The 23,605-nt window shown below is 32.8% G+C and overlaps 1 long non-coding RNA gene across 1 annotated transcript; it reads right to left on the reverse strand.

Moving 5' to 3' along the window:
• Nucleotides 1-13,132: 13,132 nt before the first annotated feature.
• LOC136043256 (uncharacterized) lies at nt 13,133-14,844 on the reverse strand. The gene is made up of 2 exons (XR_010621577.1): nt 14,151-14,844; nt 13,133-13,270 (listed from the first exon to the last, which is right to left on the reverse strand). It is a non-coding gene; the product is annotated as an uncharacterized LOC136043256 (long non-coding RNA).
• Between the last annotated feature and the right edge of the window lie 8,761 nt (nt 14,845-23,605).

Consider the following 23,605-nt stretch of genomic DNA (forward strand, 5'->3'; position numbering starts at 1 on the left):
CTGTTGAAAAAAGAAGATTTTAGACTAATTAATGATTGCACATGGTAAAGAATGTGATTAAAGGCTCTTTTCCTATTTCAAAAGTTTTAGTTTTCGGGTGTAATAGCTACGTCTGTGGAAAAAATGAAGATATTAGACTATTTTATGATTGCAAATGGTAAAGAATGTGATTAAAGGCTCTTTTCCTATTTCAAAAGTTTTAGTTTTCGGGGGTTATAGCTACGTCCGTGGAAAAAATGAAGATATTAGACTATTTTATGATTGCACATGGTAAAGAATGTGATTAAAGGCTCTTTTCCTATTTCAAAAGTTTTAGTTTTCGAGGGTAATAGCTATGTCAGTGGAAAAAATGAAGATATTAGACTATTTTATATTTGCACATGGTAAAGAGTGTGATTAAAGGCTCTTTTCCTATTTCAAAAGTTTTACTTTTCGGGGGGTAATAGCTACGTCTGTGGAAAAAAAGAAGATTTTAGACTATTTTATGATTGCACATGGTAAAGAATGTGATTAAAGGCTCTTTTCCTATTTCATAAGTTTTAGTTTTCGGGTGTAATAGCTACGTCTGTGGAAAAAAATGAAGATATTAGACTATTTAATGATTGCAAATGGTAAAGAATGTGATTAAAGGCTCTTTTCCTATTTCAAAAGTTTTAGTTTTCGGGGTTAATAGCTACGTCCGAGGAAAAAATGAAGATATTAGACTATTTTATGATTGCACATGGTAAAAAATGTGATTAAAGGCTCTTTTCCTATTTCAAAAGTTTTAGTTTTCGGGGGTAATAGCTAAGTCTGTGGAAAAATGAAGATATTAGACTATTTTATCATTGCAATTGGTAAATAATGTGATTAAAGACTCTTTTCCTATTTAAAAAGTTTTAGTTTTCGGGGGTAATAGCTACGTCCGTGGAAAAAATGAAGATATTAGACTATTTTATGATTGCAAATGGTAAAGAATGTGATTAAAGGCTCTTTTCCCATTTCAAAAGTTTCAGTTTTCGGGTGTAATAGCTACGTCTGTGGAAAAAATGAAGATATTAGACTATTTTATGATTGCAAATGGTAAAGAATGTGATTAAAGGCTCTTTTCCTATTTCAAAAGTTTTAGTTTTCGGGGGTTATAGCTACGTCCTTGGAAAAAAATGAAGATATTAGACTATTTATGATTGCACATGGTAAAGAATGTGATTAAAGGCTCTTTTCCTATTTCAAAAGTTTTAGTTTTCGAGGGTAATAGCTATGTCAGTGGAAAAAATGAAGATATTAGACTATTTTATATTTGCACATGGTAAAGAGTGTGATTAAAGGCTCTTTTCCTATTTCAAAAGTTTTAGTTTTCGGGGTAATAGCTACGTCTGTGGAAAAAAAGAAGATTTTAGACTATTTTATGATTGCACATGGTAAAGAATGTGATTAAAGGCTCTTTTCCTATTTCATAAGTTTTAGTTTTCGGGTGTAATAGCTACGTCTGTGGAAAAAATGAAGATATTAGACTATTTTATGATTGCAAATGGTAAAGAATGTGATTAAAGGCTCTTTTCCTATTTCAAAAGTTTTAGTTTTCGGGGTTAATAGCTACGTCCGAGGAAAAAATTAAGATATTAGACTATTTTATGATTGCACATGGTAAAAAATGTGATTAAAGGCTCTTTTCCTATTTCAAAAGTTTTAGTTTTCGGGGGTAATAGCTAAGTCTGTGGAAAAAATGAAGATATTAGACTATTTTATCATTGCAATTGGTAAATAATGTGATTAAAGACTCTTTTCCTATTTAAAAAGTTTTAGTTTTCGGGGGTAATAGCTACGTCCGTGGAATAAAGGAAGATATTAGACTATTTTATGATTGCAAATGGTAAAGAATGTGATTAAAGGCTCTTTTCCCATTTCAAAAGTTTTAGTTTTCGAGGGTAATAGCTATGTCTGTGGGAAAAATGAAGATATTAGACTAATTTATGATTCCACATGGTAAAGAATGTGATTAAAGGCTCTTTTACTATTTTAAAAGTTTTAGTTTTCGGGGGTAATAGCTACTTCCGTGAAAAAAATGAAGATATTAGACTATTTTATGATTGCACATGGTAAAGAGTGTGATTAAAGGCTCTTTTCCTTTTTCAAAAGTTTTAGTTTTCGGGGGTAATAGCTACGTCTGTGGAAAAAATGAAGATATTAGACTATTTTATGATTGCAAATGGTAAAGAATGTGATTAAAGGCTCTTTTCCCATTTCAAAAGTTTTAGTTTTCGACGGTAATAGCTATGTCTGTGGAAAAAATGAAGATATTAGACTAATTTATGATTGCACATGGTAAAGAATGTGATTAAAGGCTCTTTTCCTATTTCAAAAGTTTTAGTTTTCGGGGGTAATAGCTACTTCCGTGGAAAAAATGAAGATATTAGACTATTTTATGATTGCACATGGTAAAGAGTGTGATTAAAGGCTCTTTTCCTATTTCAAAAGTTTTAGTTTTCGGGGGTAATAGTTACGTCCGTGGAAAAAAATGAAGATATTAGACTATTTTATGATTGCACATGGTAAAGAATGGGATTAAAGGCTCTTTTCCTATTTCAAAAGTTTAAGTTTTCGAGGGTAATAGCTATGTCAGTGGAAAAAATGAAGATATTAGACTGTTTTATGATTGCAGAGGGTAAAGAATGTGATTAAAGGCTCTTTTTTTATTTCAAAAGTTTTAGTTTTCGGGGGTAATAGCTACCTCCGTGGAAAAAAAGAAGATATTAGACTATTTTATGATTGCACATGGTAAAGAATGTGATTAAAGGCTCTTTTCCTATTTCAAAAGTTTTAGTTTTCGAGGGTAATAGCTATGTCAGTGGAAAAAATGAAGATATTAGACTATTTTATGATTGCACATGGTAAAGAGTGTGATTAAAGGCTCTTTTCCTTTTTCAAAAGTTTTAGTTTTTGGGGGTAATAGCTACGTCTGTGGAAAAAATGAAGATATTAGACTATTTTATGATTGCAAATGGTAAAGAATGTGATTAAAGGCTCTTTTCCCATTTCAAAAGTTTTAGTTTTCGAGGGTAATAGCTATGTCTGTGGAAAAAATGAAGATATTAGACTAATTTATGATTGCACATGGTAAAGAATGTGATTAAAGGCTCTTTTCCTATTTCAAAAGTTTTAGTTTTCGGGGGTAATAGCTACTTCCGTGGAAAAAATGAAGATATTAGACTATTTCATGATTGCACATGGTGAAGAGTGTGATTAAAGGCTCTTTTCCTATTTCAAAAGTTTTAGTTTTTGGGGGTAATAGTTATGTCCTTGGAAAAAAATGAAGATAATGGACTATTTTATGATTGCACATGGTAAAGAATGTGATTAAAGGCTCTTTTCCTATTTCAAAAGTTTTAGTTTTCGGGGGTAATAGGTAAGTCTGTGGAAAAAATGAAGATACTAGACTATTTTATGATTGCAGAGGGTAAACAATGTGATTAAAGGCTCTTTTCCTATTTCAAAAGATTTAGTTTTCGGGGGTAATAACTACCTCCTTGGAAAAAATGAAGATATTAGACTATTTATGATTGCACATGGTAAAGAATGTGATTAAAGGCTCTTTTCCTATTTCAAAAGTTTTAGTTTTCGAGGGTAATAGCTATGTCAGTGGAAAAAATGAAGATATTAGACTATTTTATGATTGCACATGGTAAAGAGTGTGATTAAAGGCTCTTTTCCTTTTTCAAAAGTTTTAATTTTTGGGGGTTATAGCTACGTCTGTGGAAAAAATGAAGATATTAGACTATTTTATGATTGCAAATGGTAAAGAATGTGATTAAAGGCTCTTTTCCCATTTCAAAAGTTTTAGTTTTCGAGGGTAATAGGTATGTCTGTGGAGAAAATGAAGATATTAGACTATTTTATGATTGCACATGGTAAAGAGTGTGATTAAAGGCTCTTTTCCTATTTCAAAAGTTTTAGTTTTCGGGGGTAATAGTTACGTCCGTGGAAAAAATGAAGATATTAGACTATTTTATGATTGCACATGGTAAAGAGTGTGATTAAAGGCTCTTTTCCTATTTCAAAAGTTTTAGTTTTAGGGGGTAATAGTTACGTCCGTGGAAAAAAATGAAGATATTAGACTATTTTATGATTGCACATGGTAAAGAATGGGATTAAAGGCTCTTTTCCTATTTCAAAAGTTTTAGTTTTCGAGGGTAATAGCTATGTCAGTGGAAAAAATGAAGATATTAGACTATTTTATGATTGCACAGGGTAAAGAATGTGATTAAAGGCTCTTTTCCTATTTCAAAAGTTTTAGTTTTCGAGGGTAATAGCTATGTCAGTGGAAAAAATGAAGATATTAAACTATTTTATGATTGCACATGGTAAAGAGTGTGATTAAAGGTTCTTTTCCTATTTCAAAAGTTTTAGTTTTCGGGGGTAATAGCTACGTCCGTGGAAAAAAAGAAGATATTAGACTATTTTATGATTGCACATGGTAAAGAATGGGATTAAAGGCTCTTTTCCTATTTCAAAAGTTTTAGTTTTCGAGGGTAATAGCTATGTCAGTGGAAAAAATGAAGATATTAGACTGTTTTATGATTGCACAGGGTAAAGAATGTGATTAAAGGCTCTTTTCCTATTTCAAAAGTTTTAGTTTTCGGGGGTAATAGCTACCTCCGTGGAAAAAAAGAAGATATTAGACTATTTTATGATTGCACATGGTAAAGAATGTGATTAAAGGCTCTTTTCCTATTTCAAAAGTTTTAGTTTTCGAGGGTAATAGCTATGTCAGTGGAAAAAATGAAGATATTAGACTATTTTATGATTGCACATGGTAAAGAGTGTGATTAAAGGCTCTTTTCCTTTTTCAAAAGTTTTAGTTTTTGGGGGTAATAGCTACGTCTGTGGAAAAAATGAAGATATTAGACTATTTTATGATTGCAAATGGTAAAGAATGTGATTAAAGGCTCTTTTCCCATTTCAAAAGTTTTAGTTTTCGAGGGTAATAGCTATGTCTGTGGAAAAAATGAAGATATTAGACTAATTTATGATTGCACATGGTAAAGAATGTGATTAAAGGCTCTTTTCCTATTTCAAAAGTTTTAGTTTTCGGGGGTAATAGCTACTTCCGTGGAAAAAAATGAAGATATTAGACTATTTCATGATTGCACATGGTGAAGAGTGTGATTAAAGGCTCTTTTCCTATTTCAAAAGTTTTAGTTTTTGGGGGTAATAGTTACGTCCTTGGAAAAAAATGAAGATATTGGACTATTTTATGATTGCGCATGGTAAAGAATGTGATTAGGGCTCTTTTCCTATTTCAAAAGTTTTAGTTTTCGGGGGTAATAGGTAAGTCTGTGGAAAAAATGAAGATACTAGACTATTTTATGATTGCACAGGGTAAACAATGTGATTAAAGGCTCTTTTCCTATTTCAAAAGATTTAGTTTTCGGGGGTAATAACTACCTCCTTGGAAAAAATGAAGATATTAGACTATTTATGATTGCACATGGTAAAGAATGTGATTAAAGGCTCTTTTCCTATTTCAAAAGTTTTAGTTTTCGAGGGTAATAGCTATGTCAGTGGAAAAAATGAAGATATTAGACTATTTTATGATTGCACATGGTAAAGAGTGTGATTAAAGGCTCTTTTCCTTTTTCAAAAGTTTTAATTTTCGGGGGTTATAGCTACGTCTGTGGAAAAAATGAAGATATTAGACTATTTTATGATTGCAAATGGTAAAGAATGTGATTAAAGGCTCTTTTCCCATTTCAAAAGTTTTAGTTTTCGAGGGTAATAGGTATGTCTGTGGAGAAAATGAAGATATTAGACTATTTTATGATTGCACATGGTAAAGAGTGTGATTAAAGGCTCTTTTCCTATTTCAAAAGTTTTAGTTTTCGGGGGTAATAGTTACGTCCGTGGAAAAAATGAAGATATTAGACTATTTTATGATTGCACATGGTAAAGAGTGTGATTAAAGGCTCTTTTCCTATTTCAAAAGTTTTAGTTTTAGGGGGTAATAGTTACGTCCGTGGAAAAAAATGAAGATATTAGACTATTTTATGATTGCACATGGTAAAGAATGGGATTAAAGGCTCTTTTCCTATTTCAAAAGTTTTAGTTTTCGAGGGTAATAGCTATGTCAGTGGAAAAAATGAAGATATTAGACTATTTTATGATTGCACAGGGTAAAGAATGTGATTAAAGGCTCTTTTCCTATTTCAAAAGTTTTAGTTTTCGAGGGTAATAGCTATGTCAGTGGAAAAAATGAAGATATTAAACTATTTTATGATTGCACATGGTAAAGAGTGTGATTAAAGGTTCTTTTCCTATTTCAAAAGTTTTAGTTTTCGGGGGTAATAGCTACGTCCGTGGAAAAAAAGAAGATATTAGACTATTTTATGATTGCACATGGTAAAGAATGGGATTAAAGGCTCTTTTCCTATTTCAAAAGTTTTTGTTTTCGAGGGTAATAGCTATGTCAGTGGAAAAAATGAAGATATTAGACTGTTTTATGATTGCACAGGGTAAAGAATGTGATTAAAGGCTCTTTTCCTATTTCAAAAGTTTTAGTTTTCGGGGGTAATAGCTACCTCCGTGGAAAAAAAGAAGATATTAGACTATTTTATGATTGCACATGGTAAAGAATGTGATTAAAGGCTCTTTTCCTATTTCAAAAGTTTTAGTTTTCGAGGGTAATAGCTATGTCAGTGGAAAAAATGAAGATCTTAGACTATTTTATGATTGCACATGGTAAAGAGTGTGATTAAAGGCTCTTTTCCTTTTTCAAAAGTTTTAGTTTTTGGGGTAATAGCTACGTCTGTGGAAAAAATGAAGATATTAGACTATTTTATGATTGCAAATGGTAAAGAATGTGATTAAAGGCTCTTTTCCCATTTCAAAAGTTTTAGTTTTCGAGGGTAATAGCTATGTCTGTGGAAAAAATGAAGATATTAGACTAATTTATGATTGCACATGGTAAAGAATGTGATTAAAGGCTCTTTTCCTATTTCAAAAGTTTTAGTTTTCGGGGGTAATAGCTACTTCCGTGGAAAAAAATGAAGATATTAGACTATTTCATGATTGCACATGGTGAAGAGTGTGATTAAAGGCTCTTTTCCTATTTCAAAAGTTTTAGTTTTTGGGGGTAATAGTTACGTCCTTGGAAAAAAATGAAGATATTGGACTATTTTATGATTGCGCATGGTAAAGAATGTGATTAGGGCTCTTTTCCTATTTCAAAAGTTTTAGTTTTCGGGGGTAATAGGTAAGTCTGTGGAAAAAATGAAGATACTAGACTATTTTATGATTGCACAGGGTAAACAATGTGATTAAAGGCTCTTTTCCTATTTCAAAAGATTTAGTTTTCGGGGGTAATAACTACCTCCTTGGAAAAAATGAAGATATTATACTATTTATGATTGCACATGGTAAAGAATGTGATTAAAGGCTCTTTTCCTATTTCAAAAGTTTTAGTTTTCGAGGGTAATAGCTATTTCAGTGGAAAAAATGAAGATATTAGACTATTTTATGATTGCACATGGTAAAGAGTGTGATTAAAGGCTCTTTTCCTTTTTCAAAAGTTTTAGTTTTCGGGGGTAATAGCTACGTCTGTGGAAAAAATGAAGATATTAGACTATTTTATGATTGCAAATGGTAAAGAATGTGATTAAAGGCTCTTTTCCCATTTCAAAAGTTTTAGTTTTCGAGGGTAATAGGTATGTCTGTGGAGAAAATGAAGATATTAGACTATTTTATGATTGCACCTGGTAAAGAGTGTGATTAAAGACTCTTTTCCTATTTCAAAAGTTTTAGTTTTCGGGGGTAATAGTTATGTCCGTGGAAAAAATGAAGATATTAGACTATTTTATGATTGCACATGGTAAAGAGTGGGATTAAAGGCTCTTTTCCTATTTCAAAAGTTTTAGTTTTCGAGGGTAATAGCTATGTCAGTGGAAAAAATGAAGATATTAGACTATTTTATGATTGCACAGGGTAAAGAATGTGATTAAAGGCTCTTTTCCTATTTCAAAAGTTTTAGTTTTCGAGGGTAATAGCTATGTCAGTGGAAAAAATGAAGATATTAAACTATTTTATGATTGCACATGGTAAAGAGTGTGATTAAAGGCTCTTTTCCTATTTCAAAAGTTTTAGTTTTCGGGGGTAATAGCTACGTCCGTGGAAAAAAAGAAGATATTAGACTATTTTATGATTGCACATGGTAAAGAATGTGATTAAAGGCTCTTTTCCTATTTCAACAGTTTTAGTTTTCGGGGGTAATAGCTAAGTCTGTGGAAAAAATGAAGATATTAGACTATTTTATGATTGCACATGGTAAAGAATGTGATTAAAGGCTCTTTTCCTATTTCAAAGTTTTAGTTTTCGGGGGTAATAGCTACGTCCTTGGAAAAAATGAAGATATTAGACTATTTTATGATTGCACATGGTAAAGAATGTGATTAAACGCTCTTTTCCTATTTCAAAAGTCTTAGTTTTCGGGGGTAATAGCTACGTCTGTGGAAAAAATGAAGATATTAGACTATTTTATGATTGTACATGGTAAAGAAGTTGATTAAAGGCTCTTTTCCTATTTCAAAAGTTTTAGTTTTCGGGTGTACTAGCTACGTCTGTGGAAAAAATGAAGATATTAGACTATTTTATGATTGCAAATGGTAAAGAATGTGATTAAAGGCTCTTTTCCTATTTCAAAAGTTTTAGTTTTCGGGGGTTATAGCTACTTCCGTGGAAAAAATGAAGATATTAGACTATTTTATGATTGCACATGGTAAAGAATGTGATTAAAGGCTCTTTTCCTATTTCAAAAGTTTTAGTTTTCGAGGGTAATAGCTATGTCAGTGGAAAAAATGAAGATATTAGACTATTTTATATTTGCACATGGTAAAGAGTGTGATTAAAGGCTCTTTTCCTATTTCAAAAGTTTTAGTTTTCGGGGGTAATAGCTACGTCTTTGGAAAAAAAGAAGATTTTAGACTATTTTATGATTGCACATGGTAAAGAATGTGATTAAAGGCTCTTTTCCTATTTCATAAGTTTTAGTTTTCGGGTGTAATAGCTACGTCTGTGGAAAAAAATGAAGGTATTAGACTATTTTATGATTGCAAATGGTAAAGAATGTGATTAAAGGCTCTTTTCCTATTTCAAAAGTTTTAGTTTTCGGGGTAAATAGCTACGTCCGAGGAAAAAATGAAGATATTAGACTATTTTATGATTGCACATGGTAAAAAATGTGATTAAAGGCTCTTTTCCTATTTCAAAAGTTTTAGTTTTCGGGGGTAATAGCTAAGTCTGTGGAACAAATGAAGATATTAGACTATTTTATCATTGCAATTGGTAAATAATGTGATTAAAGACTCTTTTCCTATTTAAAAACTTTTAGTTTTCGGTGGTAAATAGCTACGTCCGTGGAAAAAAATGAAGATATTAGACTATTTTATGATTGCAAATGGTAAAGAATGTGATTAAAGGCTCTTTTCCCATTTCAAAAGTTTTAGTTTTCGAGGGTAATAGCTATGTCTGTGGAAAAAATGAAGATATTAGACTAATTTATGATGGCACATGGTAAAGAATGTGATTAAAGGCTCTTTTCCTATTTCAAAAGTTTTAGTTTTCGGGGGTAATAGCTACTTCCGTGTAAAAAATGAAGATATTAGACTATTTTATGATTGCACATGGTAAAGAGTGTGATTAAAGGCTCTTTTCCTATTTCAAAAGTTTTAGTTTTCGGGGGTAATAGTTACGTCCGTGGAAAAAAAAATGAAGATATTAGACTATTTATGATTGCACATGGTAAAGAATGGGATTAAAGGCTCTTTTCCTATTTCAAAAGTTTTAGTTTTCGAGGGTAATAGCTATGTCAGTGGAAAAAATGAAGATATTAGACTATTTTATATTTGCACATGGTAAAGAGTGTGATTAAAGGCTCTTTTCCTATTTCAAAAGGTTTAGTTTTCGGGGGTAATAGCTACGTCTGTGGAAAAAAAAGAAGATTTTAGACTATTTTATGATTGCACCTGGTAAAGAATGTGATTAAAGGCTCTTTTCCTATTTCAAAAGTTTTAGTTTTCGGGGGTAATAGTTACGTCTGTGGAAAAAATGAAGATATTAGACTATTTTATGATTGCACATGGTAAAGAGTGTGATTAAAGGCTCTTTTCTTTTTTCAAAAGTTTTAGTTTTCGGGGGTAATAGCTACGTCTGTGGAAAAAATGAAGATATTAGACTATTTTATGATTGCAAATGGTAAAGAATGTGATTAAAGGCTCTTTTCCCATTTCAAAAGTTTTAGTTTTCGAGGGTAATAGCTATGTGTATGGAAAAAATGAAGATATTAGACTAATTTATGATTGCACATGGTAAAGAATGTGATTAAAGGCTCTTTTCCTATTTCAAAAGTTTTAGTTTTCGGGGGTAATAGCTACTTCCGTGGAAAAAATGAAGATATTAGACTATTTTATGATTGCACATGGTAAAGAGTGTGATTAAAGGCTCTTTTCCTATTTCAAAAGTTTTAGTTTTCGGGGGTAATAGTTAGGTCCGTGGAAAAAAATCAAGATATTAGACTATTTTATGATTGCACATGGTATAGAATGGGATTAAAGGCTCTTTTCCTATTTCAAAAGTTTTAGTTTTCGAGGGTAATAGCTATGTCAGTGGAAAAAATGAAGATATTAGACTAGTTTATGATTGCACAGGGTAAAGAATGTGATTAAAGGCTCTTTTCCTATTTCAAAAGTTTTAGTTTTCGAGGGTAATAGCTATGTCAGTGGAAAAAATGAAGATATTAGACCATTTTATGATTGCACATGGTAAAGAGTGTGATTAAAGGCTCTTTTCCTTTTTCAAAAGTATTAGTTTTCGGGGGTAATAGCTACGTCTGTGGAAAAAATGAAGATATTAGACTATTTTATGATTGCAAATGGTAAAGAATGTGATTAAAGGCTCTTTTCCCATTTCAAAAGTTTTAGTTTTCGAGGGTAATAGCTATGTCTGTGGAAAAAATGAAGATATTAGACTAATTTATGATTGCACATGGTAAAGAATGTGATTAAAGGCTCTTTTCCTATTTCAAAAGTTTTAGTTTTCGGGGGTAATAGCTACTTCCGTGGAAAAAATGAAGATATTAGACTATTTTCTGATTGCACATGGTAAAGAGTGTGATTAAAGGCTCTTTTCCTATTTCAAAAGTTTTAGTCTTCGGGGGTAATAGTTACGTCCGTGGAAAAAAATGAAGATATTAGACTATTTTATGATTGCACATGGTAAAGAATGGGATTAAAGGCTCTTTTCCTATTTCAAAAGTTTTAGTTTTCGAGGGTAATAGCTATGTCAGTGGAAAAAATGAAGACTATTTTATGATTGCACAGGGTAAAGAATGTGATTAAAGGCTCTTTTCCTATTTCAAAAGTTTTAGTTTTCAAGGGTAATAGCTATGTCAGTGGAAAAAATGAAGATATTAGACTATTTTATGATTGCACATGGTAAAGAGTGTGATTAAAGGCTCTTTTCCTATTTCAAAAGTTTTAGTTTTCGGGGGTAATAGCTACATCCGTGGAAAAAAAGAAGATATTAGACTATTTTATGATTGCACATGGTAAAGAATGTGATTAAAGGCTCTTTTCCTATTTCAAAAGTTTTAGTTTTCGAGGGTAATAGCTATGTCAGTGGAAAAAATGAAGATATTAGACTATTTTATGATTGCACATGGTAAAGAGTGTGATTAAAGGCTCTTTTCCTTTTTCAAAAGTTTTAGTTTTCGGGGGTAATAGCTACGTCTGTGGAAAAAATGAAGATATTAGACTATTTTATGATTGCAAATGGTAAAGAATGTGATAAAAGGCTCTTTTCCCATTTCAAAAGTTTTAGTTTTCGAGGGTAATAGCTATGTCTGTGGAAAAAATGAAGATATTAGACTAATTTATGATTGCACATGGTAAAGAATGTGATTAAAGGCTCTTTTCCTATTTCAAAAGTTTTAGTATTCGGGGGTAATAGCTACTTCCGTGGAAAAAATGAAGATATTAGACTATTTTATGATTGCACATGGTAAAGAGTGTGATTAAAGGCTCTTTTCCTATTTCAAAAGTTTTAGTTTTCGGGGGTAAGAGCTACGTCAGTGGAAAAATGAAGATATTAGACTATTTTATCATTGCAATTGGTAAAGAATGTCATTAAACACTCTTTTCCAATTTAAAAAGTTTTAGTTTTAGGGGGTAATAGCTACGTCCTTGGCCTAATAAGCACGGATAAGCACGTACAGCTTATTGTTTGAAATATGGTTAGTCAAACCAAAATAGCCCAAAGTATCCAAAATAATCCGAGCACAATTCCTCAGGACAATTCTTTAGCTTTATTAGCACTAGTAAGTATTAGCAAAAGTACCTTTTAAGTAAAGGCAAATTTTTTTTGTAAATTTAATGCCTTTTAAGTAAATGCCTTTTTAACAGTTGAATATACCTCATAGGAATATGCCTCAAGGAAGTAATTATGGAAAGCATGCCATCCAGGACCCATTATATCAACACAAAAAAGTGCTACTTTATATCTGCTGTTTCGAAGGTTTCACGTACGCAGGAATTCCTGCGTACGTGCCTGCTAAAATATGATGAAAATATAGTATTTTAGTAACAAAATTATGGAAACAGCAACGGAGAATTATGGAAAGCATGCCATCCAGGACCCATTATATCAAATACCTAGCCTAATCACCTCAACACCCCAAATATTTAAACAAAATATACCTGCATAGATACTATTTATCTCGCTCATGCTAAGCTGATCATCTCCGAGTGGACATAGAAAAACAGTTTCATTACAGATCAAGATCAATGTTGTCACTACAACACATACCAAGAAATGAGTAGAAAGCAGGAAGGTCAGAATAATTTTATTGCTTATTAAGGCCTTTAAATGAGGCTAAATAATAATAATCGCGTGGATTAGTAATCACTGCTTATGTTCTTTTAAAAAAGAAGTTCTTATTTTTCTCTGTTCTGTAAGTAGAATCGGGAAGATTTTTACAAAATTATTGTCAATCCCTAGGGGGGAGGGAGGAGTCTTAAGCCAAGGTATACCAAAAAGAAGAAAAAACAACACCTGGGTCAGAAACCTAAAGAGTGTACACACTGCTTATGACACAAGTTAAAATAAAAAGATTACCTTGACGTTACTTTTCGAATGCAGTGTATCATGAAGGACTTCACCAGTGGACCAGTTTTTAAGCCATATTCATTCATTATTAGCATGCTGCTTCATTTTGTACGTCCTTCCCGCACTGATAGTGTTTTGTCTGCTAAAAAGAAAGGAAGAATCATAAAGCAAAAAAAAATTTGACCTGGAAAGAAAACCAAATTATAGAAAATACGAACACTGTCAAGGTCAATAAGAAATAAAAATCTTCTCGCACAAATTGCTTCAATTTTACGCAAGATTCCGGTAATGATTAAGATAAAATGATGCTATAGAATTTCAATTATTAAACATAGAACCTTGATTTCCAAGGAAAGGTCTTGAAAAAAGGTAAGTTGCTTAAAATATTATAACTTAGTAGCTTCATTTGTCAACTATCTGAAAATGGCTTTGAATTAATTTGTGTTTGTTAATCAGTTTATGAAAGGAGAATATGTTTATCATCCAAACAGACAAAACATTATATCAATATTTTACCCAAGTCTGTGAAAAAGATTTAGCTAACTAAATTATCATTAGCAGGTATAAGCCCATTTGAATTTCTTCAGACAGAGGGCCAAGATAGCCAGTGGTGTCAATGAAGGAGGGGAGAGATTCCAACTGGATTTTGTCGACAACGTTTTTTATTTTTGTTCAAAATTAAACCATGAATACCCCACCTCCCTCTAGATTTTGAAAATTAAATTTATTGCGTTTTCATTGAAAAGAACTGATAAAAAGTTTGCATCCTCCCCCTTCATTTCCATGGCTATGAGAGGACGTAAATGTATACACTAAAAGCAGTTTTAGCCAGATCCTGATTATTCTTAAATATTACTAATGAAAGGAATTGAATTATCCAAACACTTTTATTGTACCTTCCGCTTAAAGAACTAATTAAAAAGTAATTTTAGGAAGATACATTACTTATAAATGAAACTGATACCTGTGCACGGCTATACAAGTTTCAACATCAATGGAAAAATATGAGAAATCAAACTTACATTCAGATGTCTACTTAAGTCAAAACTCAAGACTAAACTGAAATAAATTTTATGGAATCCCTTTTTATATCACAATGGAAAGAAAGAAGACACCTAGAAATGGACCAAGAATAACCAGAAAAAAAGTGTCGACTCATCCTGACAAATGATTTCAAAATGTTGCAAATAAGAAAAGGCTAGTAACGTCAAGTGCTGCATGGACAGTAAGAATGACTCTGGGAAATGAAAATGCTTGTCATTCTGATTTTGCAATTTTGTACAATCAAATGAGTCAGCAACTTTAAATACTGTATGTGCAAGTCATACTCTACTAATATGACAAAAGTACTGACTTACATAGATAACATCAATTGCATGAAGTCAAAAGTTTCCCTATTATATGAGACTAATTTTGCCATACAGACGGCCAAAAATAAAAACGAACTATGGAGGCTACGTATTTCAGGAACGGTGGAGATGCCACACCTTGCCGAAATTAGAGCCTAGGGACAATTTGTACTTTGTATGATAGGAGGGGATGGTCTTCCTCCAAATGCCCTCTTCTCTCAGTAGCACTTTCAGCCTATGATAAAACAGTACCAATTTCAGTTTGTAACCACTTAACGACTCTTGAGTACACTTCTTAGTTATTTAACGTTAATCGTTTAAAATCTTTAGGATGGCAGTATGACTCATTGAAATCAGAAACCTTAAAAGTAAATATTTCACAAGTAGCGTTTGATTTCCAAGAAAATGACCTTATAGATATTTATGAATTTCCGATTTATAAGGAGCCTGGTGGCTAAGTTATGCTTTATAAGGAAATCTCATAAATAATGTAAGAAAAATCGAGAGCATATTTTAAAAATGACAATTTTTCCTGAATCTGAGTTACGCATGCATTTTCAATTGGCAATATTCGCGTACTAAAAGTTAATCCCTCCAGCCCATTCCCCATACCAAATTGCCCCCTCTTTCTGACTTTAAAGAAATTTGAAATACTTTCGAATCACGACCAACCAGGGATTGCATAGGAGGGATCCAAAATGATTAAATGTTATTTAAATAAGCCTCAAATTACTGAAATCAGAACCCCCGAAGGGCATATTTAGAAGCATATATTTGCTGTCAAGCCTCAGGCAGCTGGATGCTGTAGTGATTTATTAGCAGTAATATTAGTTTTAGAAGCCATTAAGATTGAAGTTTATATTACAAGGTCTGGGCAAATTTTGACATATAAAGGTTAACTAAATATACATTAAGTACAATTTTCACAAACAATGCCAGGTTAAACCACGTTTATAATCACAGTCTTGAAAGAAAAGTTTTGCTGGCAACAAATATGAGGCTAATATTGCAATAAAGAACACCATACTCAAAACAGACGAAGTAAATATTACGCAAATAAGGCTTAATTCACAATAGAAACCCATTATCAGCAAACGTTAATATTTATTAATACAATAATGTTTGATTCTCAATGAAGTTTGCCTTCTGAAGTCGTTTGTAGCATATTTGAGGTTAATATTGAAATACTGAGGTTCAAAATCTTGGCAAATGTAGAAAAATAGAAGTACTTTTACCACCGTTTTATTACTAAATTCCAATTTCTAACCAACATTATTTGCTTATGTTATTAAAATTTATTAGAAGGGTGTCAATTCCCAAGATTATAGGAGAGGGGCAAAAGGTTTTCAAAATTTGGAGATTCAATTCCCAAAATTATAGGAGAGGGGCAAAAGGTTTTCAAAATTCAACGAAAATATCAAAAACGTTTTTTTTTTTTTCAATGAACATATGAAACACGAGATAAGAGGTCATATGGCACTTGTGATGAAGTCAGAAGAGCCAAGTGCTCATATGGTATGAGCTCTAGCAAAATTCTAAGAATCAATAGATTGCTTCAAAAGGAAAATCAGAGGCTTAATGCCGGTCAGGATTTAAAATAAGAGCTCTGAGTCACGAGGTCCTTCTAAATATCAAAACTCATTAAGATCCGATCACCCTCTCGTAAGTTAAAAATACCTCAATTTTTCTAATTTTTACTCTCCCTTCAGCCCCCCAGATGGTCGAATCGGGAAAAACGACTTTATCAAGTCAATTTGTGCAGCTCCCTGACACTCCTACCAACTTTCATTGTCCTAGCACGTCCAGAAGCACCGAACTCGCCAAAGCACTGAACCCCACCACCTAACTCCCCAAAGAAAACGGATCTAGTTCGGTTACGTCAATCACATATCTACAACATTTATAAGCGTTTTCAAAGATTTCCGGTTTCCCCTTCCAAATCCCCCTAATGTCAACAGATCTGATCGGAATTTGAAATAAGAGCTCTGAGACATGAGTTCCTTCGAAATATCAAATTTCGTTAAGATCTGATCACCTGTTCTTAAGTTACAAAAACCTCAATTTTTCCAGATTAACAACCCCCAGCTCCCTCAAAGAGAACGGATCCGTGCTAATTATGTCAATCTTGTATTTATAACTTGTGCTTATTCTTCCCATCAAGTTTCATCCCAATCTCTCCACTCTAAGCGTTTTCCAAGATTTCTGTTTCCCCCCCCCCTCCAACCCTATGTCCCCGGATCCGATTCAAATTGAAAATGGAGCATCTGAGACATGAGATTCTTTTATATATCAAGTTTCATTAAGATCCGATCACCCACTCGTAAGATACCTCAATTTTCACTTTTTCCAAGAATTCCTGTTTCCCACTCCAACTCCCTTCAATGTAACCGGATCTGGTAGAGATCTAAATGAGTGTTCTAAAGCACAACATCCTTCTAGATATCAAATTTAAATTTGTAATCAAAATGAATTTGTTATTTGAAGATATCAAATAAAAAAATTTCTAATTTTTCAGAATTAACCACCCCCCCCCCCCTATTCCCTCAAAGAGAGTGGATCCGTTCAGGTTATGTTAATCACGTATCTAGGACTTATGCTCATCATCCCCATCAAGTTTCATTCCGATCCCTCCACTCTAAGTCTTTACCAAGATTTTAGGTCCCCCCCCCTCCAACATCACCGGGTCCGGTCGGGATTTAAAATAAGAGCTCCAAGACACACTATCCTTCTAAAAATCAAATTTCATTAAGATCCGATCACTCCTTTGTAAGTTAAAAATACCTCATTTTTCTCTTTTTCAGAATCATTTTGTCTTTTTCAGAATCACTTGGTTAATACCAAGTGCCATAAAAAAGTATTTTTCAAAACCTAGGTGGGCAAAAATGTACAGGAGGATATAAACCCCCCTGTCTTCGCCAATACTGTGAATCACTTACCATTACCACCATTAATATAAACAAAAACCCACTCAATTAAAATAATTTTGTAAAAAATCTTATGTAAAAAAATATTGAGAGGAGTAATTCGAATAAAAGTTTCAGTTTTACAGCCCTTTTCAAGTAATAAAGAAGATTGCACCACAGCAAAGTGCAATTGTCTGTCTTTTTTAGTCTTTAAATAAATAAACAAACGAGTTTTTTTTTAACAAAGAACAAGGTATTGTCTTGAGCAGAGCAAAAAAAAAACGAACGGAAGTTATAACAAAGAATGGATTAAAAGTTGAAAGAAACAGATATCAGATTCAACAAAAACTCAAAACAACCCAAAAATAAAACTTGTATTCAACTCAAACTCAAAACGAACAAAAATTACTAGATATATGAGCTGGGAAGTCATCCCCTTTGTACCCCAATTACAGTTAAAAAAAAACATATATTAAAGTTAAAAGAAAAATATATTCGACTTACAAAAAGAACAAAACCAATAATGAACTTATCATGTAACAAAAATACAGCTGATATTCAAATCAAACTCAAAAAGAACAGAGATTACTAGATATTTGAACTGTAGAGTTGTCCTGCTTGTACCCCAGTTATAGCACAAGTGTCATTCATGCATTATTGAAAGCAATTAATAGATATATACTTGAAGCAATTTTAAAGCAAAAGCACAATACAAAATAATAAGGCATGAATGTTTTGTCAAATAAAAACTCAAGAATGTATCCAGAGTGAAGGGTTTACCAGTTTTCAACTCATAGAGCCCATCCCCCATTGCCCAAAGTTTAAATTCTACGAACAAAAAAGATAAAAATTGCAAATAAACAAATTTCAATGCATTTTGTAAAGTCTTTTTGCAACTCCCCTGAAATAAAACAACCAAAACAAAGCATCCAGGATGAAGGATGTTATCAGACTTTGGCCCCCTCCCTTGCCCAAAGGTTCAATTCAACTTATAAAAAGCTACAAAATACATATAGATAAATTTTGATGCATTTTTGTACGGTCTTTTGTAAACATCCATCCCCAAAATTATGCCCCCTCCTCTGAAGAACTCTAGATATGGCCCTATTAAAATTAACCTGTTCAAAATACATAGTGTTTTCAATGAAATATAGTTTAGAAAATTTGAAAACAAAAGAAAAGTGAAAGAAAGCAGTTTTTTTATATTGAATAAATCCTAGATGTAATTCTGTTTTTTATGTTAAAACAAAAAAAAACAAATCAATTTTTTAATTAATTATTAAGTAAAGCTATAATAATTGAAAACCAAGAACAATCAAGTCACACAAAAGAAATATACATGTTAAAACAAAGTTTTATATCTAAATTCTTCTAGTTTGTTCTATTTCATTTAAACAAATAGATCAATGGTGCCTAAGTTACACTTCGAAAATTAATAGTTTTAATTTTTGAACAAATTCATTTTATATTTTGAAGTGAAGTTTTGCAGTGATACTTCTATTTTGCTCTTTTATGAATTTTTATGCTTTTTCAATATTTTGATGATACAAGTGATATCTGACTTCAATAATATGGAAAGATCATTAGCAGGTCTCTTTGTATGAGTACCTGTTTACCTTTTTCTCAGCAGGGGTTGAGACAGATGTATGCAAGGACCTTGAAACTCCCTCAATAGCACATAGAAATAGTTTTATATATACAGTAGTTCATTTGTTTTTGCTCAATTAACAGGACCCCCTCCCCTCCAATAAAAAAAAGATCTTAGTGCAAGGGCCTGAATTGAGCCTTATCCTGGCCTGGCAGAATTTAAACATACCAAAAAGAAATGTTTACTAATTTTCAGAAGTCCTTAATTATTTTTTTTGGTGGGGGAGGGAGGGGGGTAGAATATCAGCTTTACAAGCAGTATTTTGGAGGTGATTCTCATTTCTCATGCTCTCAGAGTTGCACCCTAAGTTTGAATGATCCCAGGTCAAATAAGAATGCATAGCTTTATTTTTACCAGATCTAAGATATACATTTGGTCAATCTATTATTCAGACTTCAGACTTTTTTATAAAGCATACATTTCAGAAGAAACCCAGACTTAATAACCATCCCATTTGATTTCCTGAATTCCAAGAACATGTCCTAGTTTTTTTTTCACCTTGGATTGTTGAATCATATTAATAATTACGTTTTATGTAGAAGCCAATTTTAACATTCAACAAAACGAAACACAAAGAAAGAAAATATAAAGATAATTAACAAAACAAAGGTGATTTTCACCAGAGAAACAAAGCAGATATTTTGACAAGGATATCCTCAGTACTTAAAAAATATATACAAATATTTCTTCTTTGTCTTTATTCCATTTTTATTGAACATCATGCAGAGCCAGTTTAGTATGAGAAGAACAGAAGGGGGCAAGCTCATACTGAGACTTCTGGAAAAGGGGGTCCCAAAAGTGGGTTTCAGGAATATTGACAAGAAATGAGTAACAGAAAAAGTGAAATTTAGTGTAAATGACAATCAAGAACTGGATACTGCCTCAAGTGGGCCAAAAACAGGGCTATATAATTGGAGTCCAAAGAAGATTGTGATTTTTTACTAAGAAAAAAAACACTTCCCTGGCTAATTTAGGACTTTAAGTTGATTAGCCTAGGCCTACTGAAATTTTCCTATAGCCTACTATGCAATTGAAATATATTTCCCTTTTCAGAGCATTAAGAAAATTTATCACAATAAAAAATATCCAAAGCATCTTGAATGGAATGACTAAAAAAGGCAAATGACAACCACAATTTGCAATCTTACAATTAAACTTCTGGCGATACAAATTGTATTAGGCTACCCAACTCTGAAATAATTGCTGAAGGTGTATTTGCCTGTAAAATTAGAAACAGGCCCGAAGCCCAAGTCTCTTCCTTGTCAGAACTTCACATAGCATTAAAGCAATAATATAGGCTATTTTACATGTGAAAAATGTTGTTATTCTCGTAGTTATTCATGTCGTTTCAAGTGACACGTGGCCAGATAAGTATTTGTTGTTATCTTTTAGGGGTTAAACCCCGATAAGTGGAAATCCCATTGGACAAGTTAAGAGCGTGTCCGAAAGCTGATTTTATTCCAGATCTAGAACAAAGTATTTTTGCTATAACATTCAAGTAGCCTACCTAGAAAATTAACGTAGCCTATTTAATTTGTCAAAATGGTAGGAAATAAGCTTTCACCTTAACCAGGATTCTAATATATTTAATTTGAAAATTTCACTTGAAATAATATTCTTCACCAAAACTCTCTTTGACTCTTTTTTTAGAAAAATAAACTAGTCAAAGCACTTGTGCCATTACCCCACTGTTGAGTCTCCTGATCTTTTAGCCCAATCCTTAAATTTTCAATAAAAAACTGCTGACTTTCAGCGTGGCTTCTGACTTTCAATGTTGACAAATGCCATGTAATCCATCTTGGCAAAAATAACAAGCATCATAAGTATTTCCTTCATGACAACTTCCTTTCTGCTGTTTCCGATGAATGAAATCTTGGGGTTATTGTAGATCACCAATTAAAGTTTTAAGTCTGTTTCATCCTCTGCAAATAAAACCCTCTGTATCATAATAAGAACCATCTCCAGCCGACACCCTAGAGTTCTTATGAAGTTATATAAGGTGCTTGTACATCCATGCCTGGAGGTTGGAATGTCATTGGCAGCCCCTTTCTTCAAAAAAAGATAGGAAGTTACTTGAGGATGTCCAGTGTGGTGCCACCAAGATGGTTACCAACATGAATAAATTTCTATACAAAGAAAGACTATGTCATTTGAAGCTGCCAACACTGACATACTCACAGAAAAGGGGTGGCATTATTTTAACCAAAAAATCCTCTCTAAAAATACCCTTCCCAGTCTCTTTGCACAGCCCTTGCATTCTGGTACTAGAGGACATTCTTTGAAGCCCTCCATGCAGTGTTCCACAAGTAGACATAGAAGCCACTTCTTCAGCCAAAGAATCATCAATATGTGGAACCAGTTCTCTGAAGAAACAGTTTCTGCTACTTCAATTGACTGTTCAAGTCCCACCTTGATAGGGAATGGCTCTGCCAGGAAGTTCCTTTACAATCGGGAAGCTGCAGAGTCCTCCACAAGAGTCTAATCTAACAGCCACAATCTACACAAACAAATTCTTTTTTCTCATGGAGCATCACAAGGATGGATAATCCTTATATCACTCCAAGCTGCAATTTAAGGTAAAAGGTAAAAAACATCCTCAACTTCTCTGGGGCCTTGGCCATTATTCCACATATAGGTGAAACCACTTTCATCTAGCAGTTTTTTGATCTGGAATGGCTACAAAAGTTTTATATTCAGCTTTACCAATCCATTATATGCAGCACTAACTGGCCTGTGTTCAGGATAAGACAATAAACTGAGAAAGAATTTTACCTTCTGCAATCTTTACTCAATGGAAGTCATCCAAGGTCTCCATTTATGAGAAGATTAGGTATTGTTTTCTACAGTCCATAAATCTGTTTAAAATGCTAGAACTGAAATCTCCATTGGTTTTGCTCAGTCTTTCCTCCAGATCTCAGCACCATAATGAATGATAGGCATCAGTTTGGATTTGAACACCTGTTTTAGTGTCTTTTGGCTATGAGCTTCCTTTAAATCATTATTTTTCATATGCAGCTAGTGTTACATGGCTATTCTGCCTTTTGCAAATTTATGTAGTATATTTTTCCAGGGGCCATTAGTGGGAAAATGAAAATCCAAATAACTTGCTTCTTGTACTCTTCAGATCTCTTTCTCTTTAAAATAAAAATTATGAACCTCTTCATTCATACTTTTCTTGTTTACTAAAAACCACAATTTCCATTAATAATGCCAATCCTTCATTGCAGTGCCGAGATCTGGAGGACAGACCTGGCTAAAAAAGTGTTAGGGAAGAGGCCAGTTCCCTAATGTATCCTTTCAAGACAAAAATAAATCCTAGAAGGATTTAAAATGAAAACCAAGGCTCTTGTTTTCAGAAAAGACATACTTTTTATATCTTAGTCCCTTGGATTTTTTAAGTCCCATGTCTGACACTCTGGTAGAATTTCTTTAAGAATAAGCCACATAAGTTTTGTTGATAAGAGAAACAGAAATATCACAAAAAAAAGTTTACTCTTAAAAAATATTAAAGGGTTTATTGGAAGTGCAGAGTGCTTTTATTTATGTAATAACCCAACAAATTGAATTTATAAGGAATAATTAAGTATCGAATCTTTCTCTAGGTGTATCCTATGTTTGAACTGACATGAATGAAACTTTTTGTAGAGGTGCAGAACTTCCTTTCTTGAGGTTTTTTTTTGGAACACTCTCCCTTCTGAACAAGATAAAAAATCTTAAATAAGTGTGTATGTTTGATATCCCAGTCTATCATTCTTATACAACCTTAAAAAAGTTATTCCGGCTATGCCACTCTCAAGACCATCTTTCTGGGTTTTACTCTATTTAACAATGGCTCTAGATTTTCATACACTTCCATCAAGTTGATTTTAATTTCAAAAAGGAAGTAAGCACCTGGAGTTGTTTTTTAACATTGGGAGGTGTATTTTACAAAGGGTTGTGAGCTGTGAATGTAGTGGTTAATGATGTTAATAGTTTTCTCATACCCTTATGTTGCTTCTGTTCTGTTATCTTACCTGGTGGTTCTTCTTCATCATGTGGCATATAAGCTAAAAAAATGCTAAATGTCTATGACCAATTAGGTCTTTCAGAATTATGGCAACTACATCTCTTGAACAGTACTTGGAAAATTTCCAAATATGTACATTTTGGAATAATAAATGCCTGCCTTTGAAGTGGTACTTATCTCATAATGGAGATGCAGTTCTGTTCCTCTGGGATTTCCCTTGACTGTTCTGGTAATTGTATATGGCTTCTATGCCAATCATATATAGGCTATATCTTTGTCTCTGCCAGAACCCTGCCCAAGATTATAGGAGGCTGCTTCAAAATGATGCTAATGGAAGCCCCAAGCATGAAATTGCCACATGTATTGCATATGCAGGAAGCTCCTTTGACAAGTTAAGAAATGTTTAGAGAAGTGCCACTTTCTCTTTGAAGCTGAAATTGAGGTTCTCCAGTAGTAATGTCCTGTCAGTACTAATTTATGGTTCTAAAAGCTGGGCACTGACAAGGCAGCTAGAGAAAGAGATCCAGAGTTCTGAAAATAATTGTCTTAAACAGATTCTTGGTACCAACTT

Source organism: Artemia franciscana, unplaced genomic scaffold (assembly GCF_032884065.1).
Source record: "Artemia franciscana unplaced genomic scaffold, ASM3288406v1 Scaffold_4013, whole genome shotgun sequence".
Taxonomy (NCBI): domain Eukaryota; kingdom Metazoa; phylum Arthropoda; class Branchiopoda; order Anostraca; family Artemiidae; genus Artemia; species Artemia franciscana.